Raw genomic sequence first — 19,180 nt, forward strand, 5'->3', positions numbered from 1 at the left:
TTGAAAGACTGTGATGGAGCTGCCCGTGCATTGTGCATTCCTCTCGAGTTCTGGGGAAAGTCTTGTCTTTTTCACATAGAATTCCTCCTGGGATTCCTTCTGCAGCATGGACTTTCCTCATCCCAACCTAGTGTCTTAAAAGACATAATCTGGCCTGTGCTGGGGTAATTAGGAACATATATTCTGTTTTCCTATACCTATTTCGGACTCTACTGAAGCTAACGTAGGATGTAGTTAGTACCATCTGAAGCTTTTCAGGCTATTTCTTCAGGCATTGAGAAGAAAGAGAATTTTGTTTGTTTTGGTGTTTTATTTATTGGGAGGTGCTCTGATACCACCTTGGTGAGGTCTGTATAAGTGGATGGAGAGAGAGAAGTGAAGTACTGGACATAGTAAAACACTTATATTTGTGCACTTGGAATAAAAATGTATTGCACATAGTATTCACTAAACATTGAATAAGTCACCTGTTGTAATTCCTAGATAGTACACGCCTAATTTCTGTGCATCACACATTTACATTTCTTTATTCCATAGTGACCTATTGAGTGTAGTGTTTAAAATAGGTTACATTTGTTTCATGTTGAAATAGTTAATTATTTAAAGTGCTCTTACATGGTAACTGAATAAGAGTTGAGATTGATAAACAGAACAAAACCTGAACCAGCAACCAAATTGTTTCAAGCTTTGATCTTATTAGCAGGGTCAGGCCCGATTAATTCTATGAAGGGACACCTTCAAAGACAATTTAAGGTTGCTGCTGCTGTGATTTCTGAATAGAGAACACAGGCTGGGTCAAGAAGACATGATGATATATATGACTGCTGAATTATTTCCTTCTATGATATTTAATGTAAGCTTCAAATATGCTTCACTCAATAACGTATGAATTTTACCGTGCAAGTACATTTCATTCTCTCTTGCATAGAAAATCATTAGGCAAGATTTCAGCAGGTTTAATGCTGTCATATTACAATGTAGCAAACCCAGGAGGACAGTGATTCTACAATGTGGGAGCTGCTATACCCAACTAAACAGCGTTTTTCATGTTTCCATCTCTTCCCCTGATTCAGCTGCTTCAAAACAAAGTTATTTATTTGTTGTTTTAGGGGGCAATGTAGTTGAATATTGACTTAAGAGCCTATTCAAATATTCTTTTTATTTAAATAAGTACAGTGATCACATTTAAAACTGCTCATCAATCCAGTCGGAGGAGCTGTTGCCATGCTATACGCTTGCGAGCTTTTTTTTTAACTGCCTTTGTAGAATATAAACTATATTTGAACATGGAGGGAGAGAGAGGGTTTGATTCTGACGCTGGCGGTTGCATTTTTACACTGGTCTAAGTCCAACTGATTTCTGTGGAGTTACTCCTAACATAAACTGTTGTAAGTATGACAAGAATTTGGACCAGGCACTCTTGACCCTTGTGCCTGTGTTCAGATATGCATCTTATTAGTTCATAATAGGCAGTTTTAAAATTCCAGTAGGTTGGAGCTGCTGACACCATTTTGAGTGCAGGCAGTGCCATTCTCATGGGATTGTACAAAACCAGTGCTCTGCAGCCTGGTTTCTTAATCTAAGAGGCCATTTAATTTATCTACCTTAATTGGCACTTTTTTCTCCTGCTTTTGCAGTAGTTGTATAAAAGCTGCTTCATGTCAATCATTGCAACACTGTTTGAGACAAGAATCCTTTAAGGTTAAATCATTCTGGACCACCTTGAAAAGATATACACAACCAGGATTTAAGAAACAACTCTTGTGAAAGTCATCAGCATGTAGTAAAAAAAAATAGATTATGTCCTAAAATAGGGAAGGATGGTCTTGTGGTTAAAGTTAAGGATTATGAGTCAGGAGATCAGGATTTTTATTCAGGCACCACCATAAACTTTTAGTTCTATCTTGGGCAAGTCCTTCAGCACCAAACTTTCCAAAGGGCTTTATAATTTTGAATATCTCAGATTTTGGGCACCTAATTTGAGATAGTTGGAGTGATGTGATATTCAAAGGTATGAGCACTCAGAGAGTTCATTTGAAGCTAATGATAGCTATGAGTATTCAGCATTTTTGAAAATCAGGCCTCATTTTTAGAGATTGGAGTATGAGTGTTGACTCTTGGGATTAGGCCCATTCTCATTTTATGAAATGTGCTCCTAGAAGTAGTTAGTTTTAAAAAATGTGATTCTTCCATGTCATGCAGAACTTAATAGAGCTGTGTATGGTTGTCCTGTCCCATGAAAAAATTTTAGATTTAAAACAAAATGTCATACCCAAATCTGGAAGAAAAAAAATTGGAAATCTCAAAAAATTTTGCAAATCAAAAATGTGAAAAACCATTTGGATTGGGTCAATTTTACAATTTTGAAATGTTTCATTTCTTAAAAAATAATACTTTTTTTACCATAAATTAACTTACATTTCTAAACAAAAAGTTATTTTGAACCAAAAATGAAACTGTCTTGTTTTGAAAAGGTCAAAATGGGATGTTTTGACAATTTTAGAACTCTTTTTGAAACAGGAAATTCACTGAAACACACTCTTTCATGTGCTCAAGTTTGGGTTTCATGAATTGGCGTGAATCTTTCATGAAAAAAAGATTTAGTCAAAAAATTCCCAGCCAGCTCTAGAACTTAACTTTATAATTTTCCTAGCCACCATGTTTGGCGGGACAAATTGCCCAAGAAGAGTGAGTTAGCTTTCACGGGGCTAACGGAACTCACACGACTTCTAACAGTTAGAGAAATCATTGTCTGATAGGAGCAGTACACGGATACATGTACTATCAAGCTCCATCAGCTTTTGAATTCACTGGTATAGTTTTTCTTCTTTCTGCAGGTATCAGTGAGAAGACTGCAGGACCTGGTTGCAGGACCTGCTTTGCTTCTGGGTAGTTATTGATCCCAATGACAGGTTGTGTTTTTATGCTGTGTAATTCAACATGGACATTATGCTCCTCTTGATAAAACAAAATCAAAAAATGACACTTTCATCCAAAGCATCTAGTAAATTCTGATCTTTGTGTGCCATTTACTAGGGATACTAGCAGAGCAAGGCAGATGTGTAATTATACATTTAGAAAAGAGATCTTTAGCCTAGATCCTTTCCTCAGTGAGGCAAGGCTGCTTTGTGCTGCTCCAATGGCACAAAGCAGCCTTCAGGTATCCCTAGACAGCAGTCGGGACAGTATGTCTAGGCATACTCATGATAGCTTTGATAGTGCTAGCTCGCTAAAAATAGCAGCATAGCTCAGGAGGCACAGGAGGTGGCACTGGCTAATAGCCTGAGTACATGCCTAGGGTTACAGGTAGGATTACACTCAGGCAGATAGCTTAAGCTGCCACCTGTGCCACTGCACCAGCTCTATTCCATGCTTCCCAGCTGCCAACATTGGGCGCATGTGGAGCAGGAGGAGGTGTGAGCTGAGCAAACTGTGTTCTGGCAATCTCCAGCAGCTAGGACAGCCCGGTGGTAGGGGGTGTTGCAGGCAGCCAGAAGATACTGCAGGGTGCTGTAACTTAAATGAGGAGTTTAAAAAAACCCAGCAGTTCCTGGGATCCAAGGAGCACATAGGTGGCTTAAAATCATCTTTGTCCCCTCCTCTCCACAGCTGGGTTTAGCAGCACTCTGGCACATCTCATAACTGGGACCTTAATTTCTTGGACTGGACCATGCTTTGATCATCCTTTTGGACATTTTAAAGAGATGAGGTAGGAGATGGGGTGAAGTGGAAAATAATGTATCCCAGTTAGGATTTCCTTACATGATCGTTTATCCCTGCAAAATCTGTTCATCTGTCAAGGATGAAGAGATTTCCTCACCAGGAGACAGCTGAACTTCCTAGAACACCCTTAGGGGGTCTCACTTCTTCCTCGCACAAGAGTCACAAAACACAAGTCTGTGGAGAAAATTGTTGAAAAAAACACATCTCCACTACTATGAATTATTTGTAGTACAGCAGCTCCTAGGGTATGTCTCCACTGCAATAAAAGACGCAAGGTATAGCTGTGGCTGTCCCTGAACAGCTGACTCAGGCTTGTGGGGCTCAGGCTGAGGGGCTATAAAATTGCAGTGTAAAAGTGATAGAGCCTGGCTCTGAGGCTGAAGTGGGAGGGTTCCGGAATCGAGGCTCCAGCCTGAGCCTGAACGTCTACACTTCTATTTTAGCCCCTGAGCCTGAGCCCTGCAAGCCTGGTTCAGCTGAGCTGGACTCTCAGACTCAGTGCCGTGGGTTTTTTATCACAGTGTAGACATACCCCCAGAGGCTCCAGCGAGGATCCCCATTATGCTAGATGCTGTATAGACGCAGACAACAGGTGCTAGGAGAAACAGACACAAAGAGGTTAAATGACTTTCCCAAAGTCACACAGCAGTTCAGTGGCAGAGCCAGGAATAGAACCTTAGCCCTAGTCCAATGCCCTAACCATTGGATCCAGCTGACACTGGACTCTTGTTGTGCTGTTCATAATAGCCAGCAGTGTTGTTATCACAGCAGAGAGAACTCTCGGCTTGGTGATCATGGCTTCCTGTGCAGTGCTCTCCCGTTCCTGGTTGACCCTTGTGACAGGGTCGGGACAGATGGCTACAGGAGAGTAATAGAAGGCAGATATATTAGCCCCAGGTTAATTAAGTCCCTTTTCCCTGGGTAAGGGAACAGGGAAGGTTCCAGAACAATCAGGAACCTTCTGGAGACAATTAAGACAGACAGGCTGATTAGAACACCTGCAGCCAATCAAGAAGCTGCTAGAATCAATTAAGGCAGGCTAATCAGGGCACCTGGGTTTAAAAAGGAGATCACTTCAGTTTGTGGTGTGCATGTAAGGAGCTGGGAGCAAGAGACACTAGGAGCTGAGAGTGAGAACACGGACTGTTGGAGGACTGAGGAGTACAAGCATTATCAGACAACAGGAGGAAGGTCCTATGGTGAGAATAAAGAAGGGGTTGGGAGGAGGCCATGGGGAAGTAGCCCAGGGAGTTGTAGCTGTCGCACAGCTGTTCCAGGAGGCACTCTAGACAGCTGCATTCCACAGGGCCCTGGGCTGGAACCCGGCGTAGAGGGCAGGCCCAGGTTCCCCCCAAACGTCCCAACTCCTGGTCAGACACAGGAGGAGTCAACCTGGATTGTGGGTTCACAAAAACAGCCAAGCTGAGGGCTTCTATGAAGCTCCAAAGTGAGCAAATCTGCCAATAAATGCAAGATCCACCAAGGTAGAGGAGGAACTTTGTCACACCATGTTGATGGGTAATTTGCACTTACTAAAAATTGCTTATGTGAGGCTTATAAAAATCTTTTTTCTCTCTGGGTCCCTCCCATCCCAGCATGTTCTCTCCTTCCCAAAGTCTGCACTGAGATGAAGTGATCCACAGGTTCTATTCAGTGGTGCACTTTTGGATCACTCCTCTGAATCTGCTTTTGGGAGCCAAACTCAACTGCTGTCTTCCTAGGCCTGATTCTCCACCACCTTGCACCTCATGTAATCATTTACTCCTGTGCTCCTAAATGATAGTGCCAGTTTTATACACCCAAAAAGTCATTGCAGTAGGAGTACTGGATGCTGGGTCTCCCATATGAGTGCTCTGACTCCTAGCTACAAAATAATTCTCATGCTTGCTCTTGAGCTCTCGCTCTGGCCCTGTGATTTTTTCAAATTATTTATTCTTGGTTAAACACATCAGAATATCCCATAGCCCAGTGGTCAGAGCACTCCCCTGTGAGGTAGCAGATCCCTGTACAAATCCCTTCTCCCCCTCTGTTGGAAGGGGGACTTGAACCTGGGGTCTCCCCCTGCCAGGTGAGTACCCTAACCCCAAGGCAAAAAGTTATGCAAGAACTCACTTTCCCTCTGCAGCTTCTTGCAAAAATGACAGCAGTGCCTAATGCTAAGAGATGGTTTGCAACTCAAAATCCCAAACAAAGGATGATGTCTCCATGTAGCCTGGACTCAGGCTATCTCTGAGAGCGGGGCTGGGATTAGCACACACCCCACAATTTGGCACCTCCATTGGCTAGATTAGGTGAGGAGTCACCTAGTATGTACTGGTTTTTGTGAATCCCATTCTGAGGCACCATCTCTCCTCATTCATTGTATAGGAGTGTAGGTGCTGAACTCAGGCTTGGGGAATACCAGTGATTTTTCTAGGTGCCTAAAAGTTAGGTGTGGCAACATCCAGCATCACCACACCTAAATTCCTTTGTGAATCTAGCCTTTAGGACTTTGTCACACAAGACGTTGGCAATAAAGCAGAAAATTGAGAGCCCAGTCTCCTAGATAAGCACCCTAACCACAGTACTATCCTTCGCCTCTTCCTATAAGGTTACTGAATTATGGGGCTCTGCTGTCATTAAAAAGTACCCATCCATCCCACTTTCATCATCGTAGTATCTATTATCTAGCAACAGATCCCCCCACACAAATCAAAGATTAATGTTCATCATTCCCTGCACTTAGAAAATCTAAATTCTTTCTTCAGCATGTTTCATTACCACAGGAGGGGTCAGAATCCCTGTAGTTGGGAAGCCTAAAGAGTGGCATTAGATCAAAAGTGCTTACATCTTGACATACAGCTGTCTGAAAAAACCTGTAATTTCCTGTCGGCTCCTCTCCTCCCCCTTTTTTAATCAAGAAATTAACACCTTGATATATTAGATAATCAGTAAATTAATAATTGGCTCTGGAGCATGAATTGTTCATGAAACAAAGAGCTATTTTTTATGAATATGTTGTGCATTTTAAAGAAAAAGGTAAAAATATGTATAAATGTTAATATATATTCATTAATTTACTCCAGTGCCTGCACTGTGTGAACTCCACTAGGCTTTACGTCATTTTTAGTACATGTGGTGAGGGGTATATTTTTCTCCTCTTAAGTGCATTTTCTGTTTTCATTGGCAACAGAAGAAGGCTGTGAATCAGAAGGATGAAAGAATCATATTTGTTTTTTTCCAACGGAAAATCTTTAAAACGAACAAAAAAACCCATACTATTCTAGAAACTTCTATACACAATATAGTATGTTCGTGTGTGTGTGTGTGTATACACAGTATAGTATGTTCCTGTGTGTGTGTATACACAAAGCAATGTAACAGTTTACATGAATTTAAAGCTATCCTATAAAACTGAAAATCAGCCCCCCTTACAATCATTAATGCTTGAAACCATCATTGCATTGTTTTTTGGTACTTATACACACCTTATATACTGGCTCTTTAAGATATTAATTGCATGATTAGGTTTATGATTTCTTCTGATTACCAGTTAAGTTTACTTTTCTTTTTTTCTTTTCTTTCTTTTTTTTCCATACATACCATTAGTCTTTATAGTGCTCCTTTTTTAATTTCTCACCTAGCAGGGGTTCTCACACATTCGAAGACTGCATTATCCACTCAATAAACAGAGAGAGTTTAATTTTCTGTGCAAAGTATTAGTGTGGACTTGGAAGGATGATGTTTCAGATATTATGCTATTGAGAGTGACATTTAATTTTACAGGGAAAAAATCTTGTTTTTCCCTGTCATAACAATGTTTACAGAGCATGATTTTACAGATGTGTAGAGACCAAATCAAGTGATTCTCTGTCTGCTGGCTTAGTTGAAGTTGTCACATCTTCCTTTTTTCCCAACATGGATTGCCAGCTGCTCTTCCATTACATCTCAGTAATTTCCTTTATAAAGGTGTGTGTGTGTGTGTGTGTGTGTGTGTGTGTGTGTGTGAATACACTACTATATCATACATATAGTATATATGTGCATAAATAATATTTTTAAAGAATCAGCAAAGAAATATGTGATTAGTGGGACTACATGATTAAAACTGTGAATGACTGAATCCCAGCTGATTCAGGGCCTTGATCCTGTCAGATATTGAGAATTTTCATCTCCCATTGGACCTGAATGCCTCAATCCTTCAAAGACTTATGTATCTGTTTAAGCAAGTAGTCATGTTGACTTCAATAGGAGTACTCACATATGTACAGTTAAGCACATATGTATGTATTTGCAGGATTGAAGACTAAAATATTACATAGAAAACTAGACCCTCAAAAAAATGTTTGATTCTCTGTGATTGTCAGTATTTATAATAATAAATATCCTTTGCTGATTATTGTATATCTTGGTATCACTTTCTCTCTCTCTGTAAAATATTTGGGAAAATACAGTCAATAATAAATTTACTCGTTTTAAATAATCAACATACGACAAGATGCCTAATGGAAATTAGTTCAAAGCACTGTGCAAATCTTAATGCAAAGGCTGTGTGATATTGTAATAATAAGAGTTGAAGACACTGACTCATAGCTCTTCTCACCATGAGGTACTGAGTAATACAATCTGTACTGTATTGTATGTGGGGGTTTTTAGACAATCTAACATCGATTTAAGTGAGTGCACACTTCCAATTTCCTGACAGCTATGTCAGGCAAGAGAATAGAAAGACTCTGGGAGTTCTAGGATATCTTTAATTGGACCTCTATAGAAAATAAACTCCCAGGTTTGATGTTGATCCTTAAAGTGGTTGCTTGCCAAAGCTGTACTGTGGATCTCAGTAAGAAAAAAAAAAAAGTGTCCACAGTATACCATACGTGTTCTACAAGCACCCTGCGGACACCAAGTCAGCATGGAGAAAAGTGCAAAATTGAAGGTGTTCTTGTAATAACAAGTAAGAACATCTCCAGCTCTACAAATGCTACAATTTTTTCATAAATTGTAGGAAAAAAAATATAACAGGTTCCCTGATTAATCTTTCTTTATCCGGAGTGTTTTTCCTTTTAACATGCTTTTTAAAAAGCCCACTTAATTCATTGTTCTGCTTTCTATTGAATAATGCATGAGGTAGAGGCAAAGTCTGTCAGTCCAGAAAATGCAAAGACTCTAGTTGTTGGGGTGCCAGTTTTAACTGGCCTGACAAGGTCAACAATGGATTCAGACTTTTCAGAACTTGGAGTCTCCTTTATCTAACGCTAATGGGTACTTTAAGAGATTTTATTAACCAAATATATTTGTAAAAATAATTTGCTTATTTAGAGGTCCTTATATGTCTTTTTCAAAGAAATGTAGTGCACATTTCACTGTTTTTATTTTAAATTTGCAAGGTTCAAAATATCTTTTTTTTGTAATACCAAAAAGACAATTGTATGTCTGGACCCATTTAAGACTGCTTTCTCAACTACATCAGCCTGAATATTCTGCCCATGGCAGCAAGATTTCCTTTTAGTAATTACAATTTTCCCTAATTATATTCTTCTGTTTTCAACCATTCATGAAAAATTGTACTTACAGCAAGTAATGAGGTAGGGACTTACAGAACACCATAGCTGAATAAAAGTCCCTATTTCTGCTCTTTGGCAAAAATTACTTGGCTGTGGTTGTTAGAGAGAGATCTGCAAGAGATTTGAAGGAAAATTAAAAAAAAGTCATCATTTTGGCCTGCTTTCTTATAAATTATTTTAGCAAAAAAGGCAAACATGCTTATCTTAAAGGCACAGTCATCATTTTCACAAGAGAAGTACTGAACATTTTTTATGCCTCTGCTTCCCCAAAATATATAAATTATCATTAATGTTCCAGAAATTCTGAGAGCATGGCAAATAGTTTCATTATCTCTTATGCTGAATGAAAATAGTGTGTGTAGGCTGCCTCTTCTCCACCTTCAGTACTCTTGATAAAATGAATGTCTCCTCTCCCAAATTCTAAAAAAACTTCAATGGCCAGTTTTGATTCATGCAGGACAAACACATATGCTGTTGTTTGTGCTGTTTCCAGTATAACCATGCTGCTCTAACAGCGTAGAGATCAGAGCAGCAGGAACAGAAATGTAGCATAGAAATGCGTTTGAACCATATCAGAAAAGTAAAATAAAGTACTGGTCCATTTCAGAAAAGTACTGCTCTGAAACAGAGACATTCATGCTGTCACATAGCACTGCATACTCCATGGGAGGCAGCGGGTGGGGGTGGGCGGTGAAGGATTGCACAGAGGGATGAAATACTGGAAGTGAATCTATCTGTGCCAGTATCTCTACTGCATTCATCATGGTGGTATCCTGAGTTGCTGAGACTCCACCAGAGACTCACTGTAGGCTCTTGGTCAGATCACTTAGCCTCTCTGTTCCAGTGAACTCATCTGTAAAATGTGGACAGTATTATGAGGAAATGTTAGTTAATATTAGTACAGTATTTGGGATGTATAAGCTGCTGAATACATTCTTCGTTATAATTCTTGGATGATGTTCATTCAAGGTTTTTAGATGTTTCAGTGTCATTCCTTGCTATACCAAAGAAGTTGTTCCAGGAGCTATATAATGTATAATGAATATTGGAGAGTAAAGTTAAGCAGGTTGGAAATATTATGAATTCTCATCATTTGGTACAGTCCAGCATTATATTAATATACATTATCTATGAACCAGTCAGAAACCACCTGAACATCCCCTCACTGCTCAGACTGACCATGACCAAAACCTTTCTAGAAATTTAAAAATATTCAGATTTTTTTAAATCAATATATATTTATCCTCCTTGTGGTTCCTGGTTCCTGGGTTCTCGACTGGAAACTGGAAGTGCTGGAAATCTCACAAGAGGCCTTTCTGATGAGAATATTCCCAGTTCCATTTTGTAAACCCAAACACAAATGTTTGGGTGCTTATCCAAACTGAACTGAACCTCCAGAATTTCCATTCACCCATCACTAATGTTCATTCAAATCCACGTGTGAAATGGGAACAAAACTATCTCCGGTTTGCAGAAACATAACCATCCATAGCAGACAAAATGGATTAGAACTGTTGTAGTAGAAAAGTCCATTAGCACAGTGTAAAGTACACTTACAGTGTAAGCCACTTTGAAAAATACAGCTGCCTCAGATCAATCTAAAAAATCCTCTTATTTATAAAAACACAACATAAACTGCAGCATCATGCTACAGCCCAGTTTTGTTAGAAACATCATTTTGAAATATGTAGTTTAACCCATACAGTCCATGGGACTAAGGAAACATTAGTTTGTTTCAGTTATTCTCAGATGGGCTCAGTTCTGGAAGCTGCTGTGCCCTGGTATCCTTACACACCAACACACACGCCTGTGCCCCTTGCAGTGCTCCTCTTCTTGCCTTATTGCAGCTGCAGTCCTTGCTGCATTTTTGCTGGACACAAGTTCATTGTACTGTCTGTCAGCCTTTCCACTGACTTGCATGCACTGTGGTGTGCAGTGAGTGAAGCAAAATTTGACCAATTATCACTAGTTGTGGAGGGACAGATTTTGAAGGTGTGGCTAAAGTTATGAAGCATGCTAAATCCTAGCACTGAATGATCTGCTACACTTTAGGGCTGGAAGACCCCAGAATGTGCAGCACAGTCTTGGCTCAGTGGGATGTCAGAAAGTTGTAAGACTGAGGCTATTGGGCCAGAAGTTCCTCATTTGAAATAGTTCTAGATTTCTTTGCCTGAGAGACAGGACAGCCAACAAGGCAAACAACTTCCTGCCCTTCCAGTCCAATCCCCTCCCTTTTTGTTTCCATATCCTCCTAAATCCCATCAAACTGACAGTCCACTTGTGTGTTCACCCCAGCCTGACTTGTATGACTTTAAAACAACAACAACAAAATCCTGCTGCAAATCCTGCCATTCCATTCCTCACATGCATCTCAGGACTAGGCCCTACCTATTACCAAGGGACAGTGGCAAAGGCTGCTAGCGGGACTTCTATAACAGAGAGGCCTATAATACTATGCTTCTACCTGCAACCACCTCAGCCTATATTCCCCCAATCCCCCAGGTCCTCACTGTCCCTCCCTCACATCCACCCCACACGCAGACATACACCCCACATCAGGAACAGTGGCAGGAGCTGTCAGTGGCTAAGGGACCCATAAAATTAGTTTCCTGCCCCAACAACATACAATGACCCTAAACTTCTGCTCCTGCTGATTAATGCAAGGTTATTCAACAGAAAAACCAGCACCATCTCTGTTCGGATTGTGAATGATGTGCCCAACCTTACACGTGGCTGTGTAATTCAACTGGCCTTTCTTTGGCACAGCTCTGTATTTCTGGTTGTCTATTCAGTGTATCATGATCCCAGGTTGATGATAAGGAAAATCCAGAACACTAATGCATCTCTTCAGTGTCTAAGGCTATTGGAAGCACATCAAATCTGTCCTCCACTCCCTATACGGGCTGCCCATAAAATTTCTAATCAAGTTCAAGATCTCAGTCAAGATAATCCATGGTCTGGGCCCAGGATATCTGAAAGACTGCCTAAAGGTACAGGATGAAGACCATGGTCAATAATTATGCTCCTCTGGCTGAATGGAATGCTCTACCATAGGGTAAAACTCATCTGTACAAGAGACAGAGCTTTCTCGGGGGCTGGTCCGAGACTGTGGAGTGAAGTGCCCAGGAACTAAAGACTATCCCAAACTTCACCATATTCTGCTGCAAGTGCAAGGCACGTTTCTTTGATTTTTCCCTCTCTAACATAAACACATAGCAACAGGTATATTTAAAAACACACAAAACTGAACTAAAATACCCTGAAACCTTACATACCCTACCAAAACAAGCATATGTTTCTCCTACTAGTGAGAGGATGACAAAACAAACACCACATGACAGACATTAGAAATGTTGTTTAATGAACTAGTGGCAGACCCTCAGATCCTATGGTGATGAGCGCAATATAAAAATCTATATAGATCAGAGTGAAAGTGGTCACATTGTTTGCATTGGACTTTAGAAGCAGAAGATGTGTCATCCCAAATGAAGCTTCATTTAAATATACCCACTTAGTGTTCAAGTCCTAGGATACAGCTAATGTAGGAATTTTAAGTGTACAAACCACCTCACTGGTTCACGGACTTCCTGCCAGGGCTAATTGAGTTGCATTGTTCAAAGACCAGTCAGAGGGATGTGAGCAAACATCTGTCATTGATGCCACTGTAATATACTGTAACCACATACACATTCCATGCTGATCAGTGGAGTTAAGCAAGTGAGCATTAACTCTAAAAGCACAAGCCTTTACCACTGTGAACTAAAAGTAGAAGGCTGATATAGTTGTTGGGGTAAACCACTATGTGAAGATGTAATTCATGCAGGAAGCCAGCCTGTAATATTTCAGCATTTTTGGCAAACAATGAATGTAGCGAAGACAGCTTCCAGACTTCAATACCACTTGAATGGGAGAGATCTGGGGATCCCTAAAGTGTGCCAGAAACTGGCAGTTTGGGGGAATACTGCTGCTGGAGTGAGTATAACATGCTGATGGACTTGGTAAGTCATACCCTATATGCAGGTCCAGTTTAGGCTCTCATCTGAGCCGCATTGCCTTCTGACTTAAACAGCTCCATTTCAGATAATGTAATCTTGAAAATTTATTACCTAGGACAAGATCTGAATCAAATCTATGTTTATATGGCCTTTTTGCATTTTTCAGGAGCATTTTCTCATGCCAAGACTTGTTTTATATGGAAATATTGTATGCTTGCTGCTTCTAAACCCACCAATGTGCATACCAAGTTTATGAATCACCAGTAAAATCTACAGGGTTTTGAGCACAAATAAATTCAGTTTGTTAGTATGCACTGCTTAAGAAATTTCTTTGAGAATAGAGTCCTTGAATTTTTGTTTTTGCTTTTGCCTATAAATAGACTCAATTTATAGAATGCAGTTTATTACAGGCCCTTTAAAATACTTTCTAACTAAACAAATGAAATTGTCCTTATTAAAAATGAATCATATATTTCAAAATTAAAGTTGCTTGCAATAACACAGTATTCTCTTGCATTATGTGCTAACATTTTCACCACCAATGCAAAATGGAAGCTGTGCTTTGAACATTGAATATTAGTACTATATAATGTATTCTAAAAAATCAGATCCTAGTTGTGTCAAATTGGACACACAAAATTTGTGGATACTTTTGACCTTAACCTCTCTGATCCTCAATTCCCTTTCTATAAATGGTGATAATAATACCCCTTCATTTCACAGCGATTTTAAGAAAATAAATTCATTAAGATTTGTGAAGCACTGAGATTCTGTAGTGATGAGCACCATTGAAAAGCTCCTGAGGAAAATTAGTATTTTTCAGAACAGGGTTTGACTAGTGTGCAGTAAATAAGGCCTGAGGCCACACACTGAACAATAGAGAGAAAACAAAATATTGAATAGCTATTCATTAATTGAGCACTATCCGTGCTGTGAACTGAATAAGGCAGAAATCCTGTGGAAAAAATAGTATGTGACCATGTAGTTTCATAAGGCATATATACAAGAGGGCCTAACGAAGGTTATACAGACAGCCTTAATTCCAGGATTTCCTAACTTTTCTGTGCTTGACTCTGCAACTTTAATAATGTTCTTTTAATGTTTTTGTGTGTAACTTATTATATTAGATTAATGATTTTAATACACATTGTATGGAAGAGTGTGGTGTGTGTAGGTGTGCAATTGATTTGACTATTTTATGTGCATCTTTATCTATTTGGAGTCTCATAGTTTGTCAGCTGTGAAAAAGGAAGTAAGGGCCAGGGGCCACCAATTCAGAAATATTTAGGGATGGGGTGATGCGCTTCTAGGGTCCACATTTTGGCCAATAGTCCTTTCAGGTAGATTCAGAGCATGCTGCTCACCTAAGCAAATATTTTCCTAGCCTAAAATGGATGGTATTATACGCTGCCTTTCACGGGAAACAGATAGCTCCTCAGAAGTCTTTTTTGTTACATTTAAATTGTGATATTTTCAGTAGGGCCCTATTCCATAAGAATCTTTGCCATAGACAAGACTGAGAGAAAACCCCAGCGATCATATTCAATAGTGAGAATACAAGTGTGTTTGCCTCCTTTCACACAAACGGACACACACACACTGACAAATAAAACAAGAAAAGTCTGGGAGTATAGCTCAAAGCTCATAATGGGGGAGCTTTTGCAACTTTAATAAGCACCAGTTTTCTAGCCAAAACTAAAAAGTACTAGAATTTGGCCCATGACCTCACAATCTGTTGTTTGCTACTTATTTATTAACTATTCCAAATTTTATACTTACCTCAGGGGCCACATGCACATCTGTACTGTAATATATTGAGACTGTACAATATAACTGAGTGTTAACAGTAGATGGAGATAGGACTCCTCCTGAAGGTCGAAACAGCAGCCTGGATTTCTACATAGACTGCTTCCGCCGACGTGCACGAGCTGAAATTGTGGAAAAGCAGCATCGCTTACCCCATAACCTCAGCCATGCAGAACACAGTGCCATCCACAGCCTCAGAAACAACTCTGACATCATAATCAAAAAGGCTGACAAAGGAGGTGCTGTCGTCATCATGAATAGGTCGGAGTATGAACAAGAGGCTACTAGGCAGCTCTCCAACACCACTTTCTACAAGCCATTACCCTCTGATCCCACTGAGAGTTACCAAAAGAAACTACAGCATTTGCTCAAGAAACTCCCTGAAAAAGCACAAGAACAAATCCGCACAGACACACCCCTGGAGCCCCGACCTGGGGTATTCTATCTGCTACCCAAGATCCATAAACCTGGAAATCCTGGACGCCCCATCATCTCAGGCATTGGCACCCTGACAGCAGGATTGTCTGGCTATGTAGACTCCCTCCTCAGGCCCTTCGTTACCAGCACTCCCAGCTATCTTCGAGACACCACCGATTTCCTGAGGAAACTACAGTCCATTGGTGATCTTCCTAAAAACACCATGCTAGCCACTATGGATGTAGAAGCCCTCTACACCAACATTCCACACAAAGATGGGCTACAAGCCGTCAGGAACAGTATCCCCGATACTGTCACGGCTAACCTGGTGGCAGAACTTTGTGACTTTGTCCTGACCCATAACTATTTCACATTTGGTGACAATGTATACCTTCAAATCAGCAGCACTGCGATGGGTACCCGCATGGCCCCACAGTATGCCAACATTTTTATGGCTGACTTAGAACAACGCTTCCTCAGCTCTCGTCCCCTAATGCCCCTACTCTACTTGCGCTACATTGATGACATCTTCATCATCTGGACCCATGGAAAAGAAGCTCTTGAGGAATTCCACCATGATTTCAACAATTTCCATCCCACCATCAACCTCAGCCTGGACCAGTCCACACAAGAGATCCACTTCCTGGACACTACGGTGCTAATAAGCGATGGTCACATAAACACCACCCTATATCGGAAACCTACTGACCGCTATTCCTACCTACATGCCTCTAGCTTTCATCCAGATCATACCACTCGATCCATTGTCTACAGCCAAGCGCTACGATATAACCGCATTTGCTCCAACCCCTCAGACGGAGACAAACACCTACAAGATCTCTATCATGCATTCCTACAACTACAATACCCACCTGCTGAAGTGAAGAAACAGATTGACAGAGCCAGAAGAGTACCCAGAAGTCACCTACTACAGGACAGGCCCAACAAAGAAAACAACAGAACGCCACTAGCCATCACCTTCAGCCCCCAACTAAAACCTCTCCAACGCATCATCAAGGATCTACAACCTATCCTGAAGGACGAGCCATCGCTCTCTCAGATCTTGGGAGACAGACCAGTCCTTGCTTACAGACAGCCCCCCAATCTGAAGCAAATACTCACCAGCAACCACACACCACACAACAGAACCACTAACCCAGGAACCTATCCTTGCAACAAAGCCCGTTGCCAACTCTGTCCACATATCTATTCAGGGGATACCATCATAGGGCCTAATCACATCAGCCACACTATCAGAGGCTCGTTCACCTGCGCATCTACCAATGTGATATATGCCATCATGTGCCAGCAATGCCCCTCTGCCATGTACATTGGCCAAACTGGACAGTCTCTACGTAAAAGAATGAATGGACACAAATCAGACGTCAAGAATTATAACATTCAAAAACCAGTTGGAGAACACTTCAATCTCTCTGGTCACTCGATCACAGACCTAAGAGTGGCTATACTTCAACAAAAAAGCTTCAAAAACAGACTCCAACGAGAGACTGCTGAATTGGAATTAATTTGCAAACTGGATACAATTAACTTAGGCTTGAATAGAGACTGGGAATGGATGAGTCATTACACAAAGTAAAACTATTTCCCCATGGTATTTCTCCCTCCCACCCCACCCCCCACTGTTCCTCTGATATTCTTGTTAACTGCTGGAATTAGCCTACCTGCTTGTCACCATGAAAGGTTTTCCTCCTTCCCCCCCCCCCCCCGCTGTTGGTGATGGCTTATCTTAAGTGATCACTCTCCTTACAGTGTGTATGATAAACCCATTGTTTCATGTTCTCTGTGTGTGTGTATATAAATCTCTCCTCTGTTTTTTCCACCAAATGCATCCGATGAAGTGAGCTGTAGCTCACGAAAGCTTATGCTCTAATAAATTTGTTAGTCTCTAAGGTGCCACAAGTACTCCTTTTCTTTTTGCGAATACAGACTAACACGGCTGCTACTCTGAAAAAAGTACGGTGTATATTTATTGCACTGTATATTTTGCAAGCATCCTTAAGGTATAGTGACTTGTTATTAGTTTCAATTAAGCCTCACAATAAAAGCTAACAAGCTAGTGAAATGTGTCAGCAAAAATACATTTCCAGATCATGCTTTTATTTCTCTTTTTGTAATAATCTGATCATTTGTTTCTAAATCACATTTGGAATGAACCAATCACAAAGAAAGTATTTCTAAGTCTGTTTGATTACCTTGTTTTTCAATCAAGATCCTACCTTTTGCTTTTTATTTGCCTCACACTGTCCCCAGGCCAATGAAATACTATTAAAACATACGGAATATGGTTCAGAAACCAATTCAAACATAAAAATATAAGCATTTAATAAGTGAATATTATCAGCCAATCCAGGGGTCCTGTTTTGTTGAATATTTATACCTTTTTTTAAAGGAAAAACAACACAAGTGCTGACATCCTTTTACTTAAATTCTTACCAGAGCCATGCAGGAGTTGAAACAATGTATGTCTGCTCTGCTCCAACTGAAGGTTAAAACCATAATTGCAACAGCCTTCCCATTTAGCATTGAATTTTGGATAAGACAGGACACAGCTAGTTTGTTTCAGCATCCAGGCTATGCTCTAGTTTGATGGACCCTAAAGAGGCTGTCGTCATCCTCACCCATAGTGTTGTGATTCAGTTTTCGGGTAGCTTGCTGTCTTCTAGAAGTAGCTGGTGTTAAACCGGATATTCCAAGTTTCAGACAGTTCTAGATAGCCTTTTGCAGAGAGCTTTCTCTCATGGAGACTTCACTTTTTTGGCAATCATTTGATGATGATGATGATGATAACAAATAAAGCCTATTTTATCCATAGATCTCAAAGAGCTTTATAAAGAAGGTAAATGTTGCTTGACCCTTTTACAGATGAGGATATTGGAGGCACAAAGAAGTGACATGATTTGCCCTGAGTCACTCAGCAGGCAAGCAACAGATCTGGAAATAGCATAAAACTCTATCTACAGCTCTTTCACCGGTCAGTTCCTTTTTTATAAACATAGCTCAGCAGCCTGTCTCAATTCATGGTTCCTTAGCCCCAAAATAAAATGATCCCTAAGTGTTCTTGCAGAAGGTTACAAACATGATAGGTAGCAGAAAGATGCTCAAAATATATTTTCTCTTTCCACTTGGTTTCTTGGACAGGCCTGATTTTCAGAAGTGCTTACCATCTAAAATTCCAAATGAAATAAATGGGAGCTGCAGATGCTCAGCACCTCTGAAAATCAGGCTGTATATCTTTCACCAATGCTTTTCAAGCACCCCTAGTGGTGGCACTGCCCCATACCCCGTCCCAGCCTATGGAAAGTAGAAATAATTCAGCTCTGGAAATGTCTCTTTTGCTTCCAGTTTTTTCCCCAATAGTGATTGTATTAAAATACTGCCCAATTTATAATCCAAATCCATATGTCATAAGTAGCAATTACCTTTTTCTTTTCACCAATGGACCCACTACTTCAGTATCTCTGAGGTCTTCATTTTAGGCCCAGGGAAAACAAGAAAGAACAAAAGTAAAGTCTCCATGAGAGAGAACACTGTATGTCTGCCTCCTCTGTAACAAGCTGCATCTTTACAAAACACAAAATGTTAGCTGTCTCCAACAGCAAATTTAAAGGTGCAATACACAAAATATAAAATAACTGCTGTATACACCATTACAAATAGCCAGTGCCTTATACACTG

At 40.3% G+C, this 19,180-nt stretch overlaps 1 protein-coding gene across 2 annotated transcripts in view; it reads left to right on the forward strand.

Moving 5' to 3' along the window:
• Nucleotides 1-19,180, forward strand: part of PTPRN2 (protein tyrosine phosphatase receptor type N2) — a 992,764-nt gene that overhangs the window by 693,973 nt on the left and 279,611 nt on the right. The window lies entirely within an intron of this gene.

The sequence above is a fragment of the Dermochelys coriacea genome, chromosome 2 (assembly GCF_009764565.3).
Source record: "Dermochelys coriacea isolate rDerCor1 chromosome 2, rDerCor1.pri.v4, whole genome shotgun sequence".
NCBI lineage: Eukaryota > Metazoa > Chordata > Testudines > Dermochelyidae > Dermochelys > Dermochelys coriacea.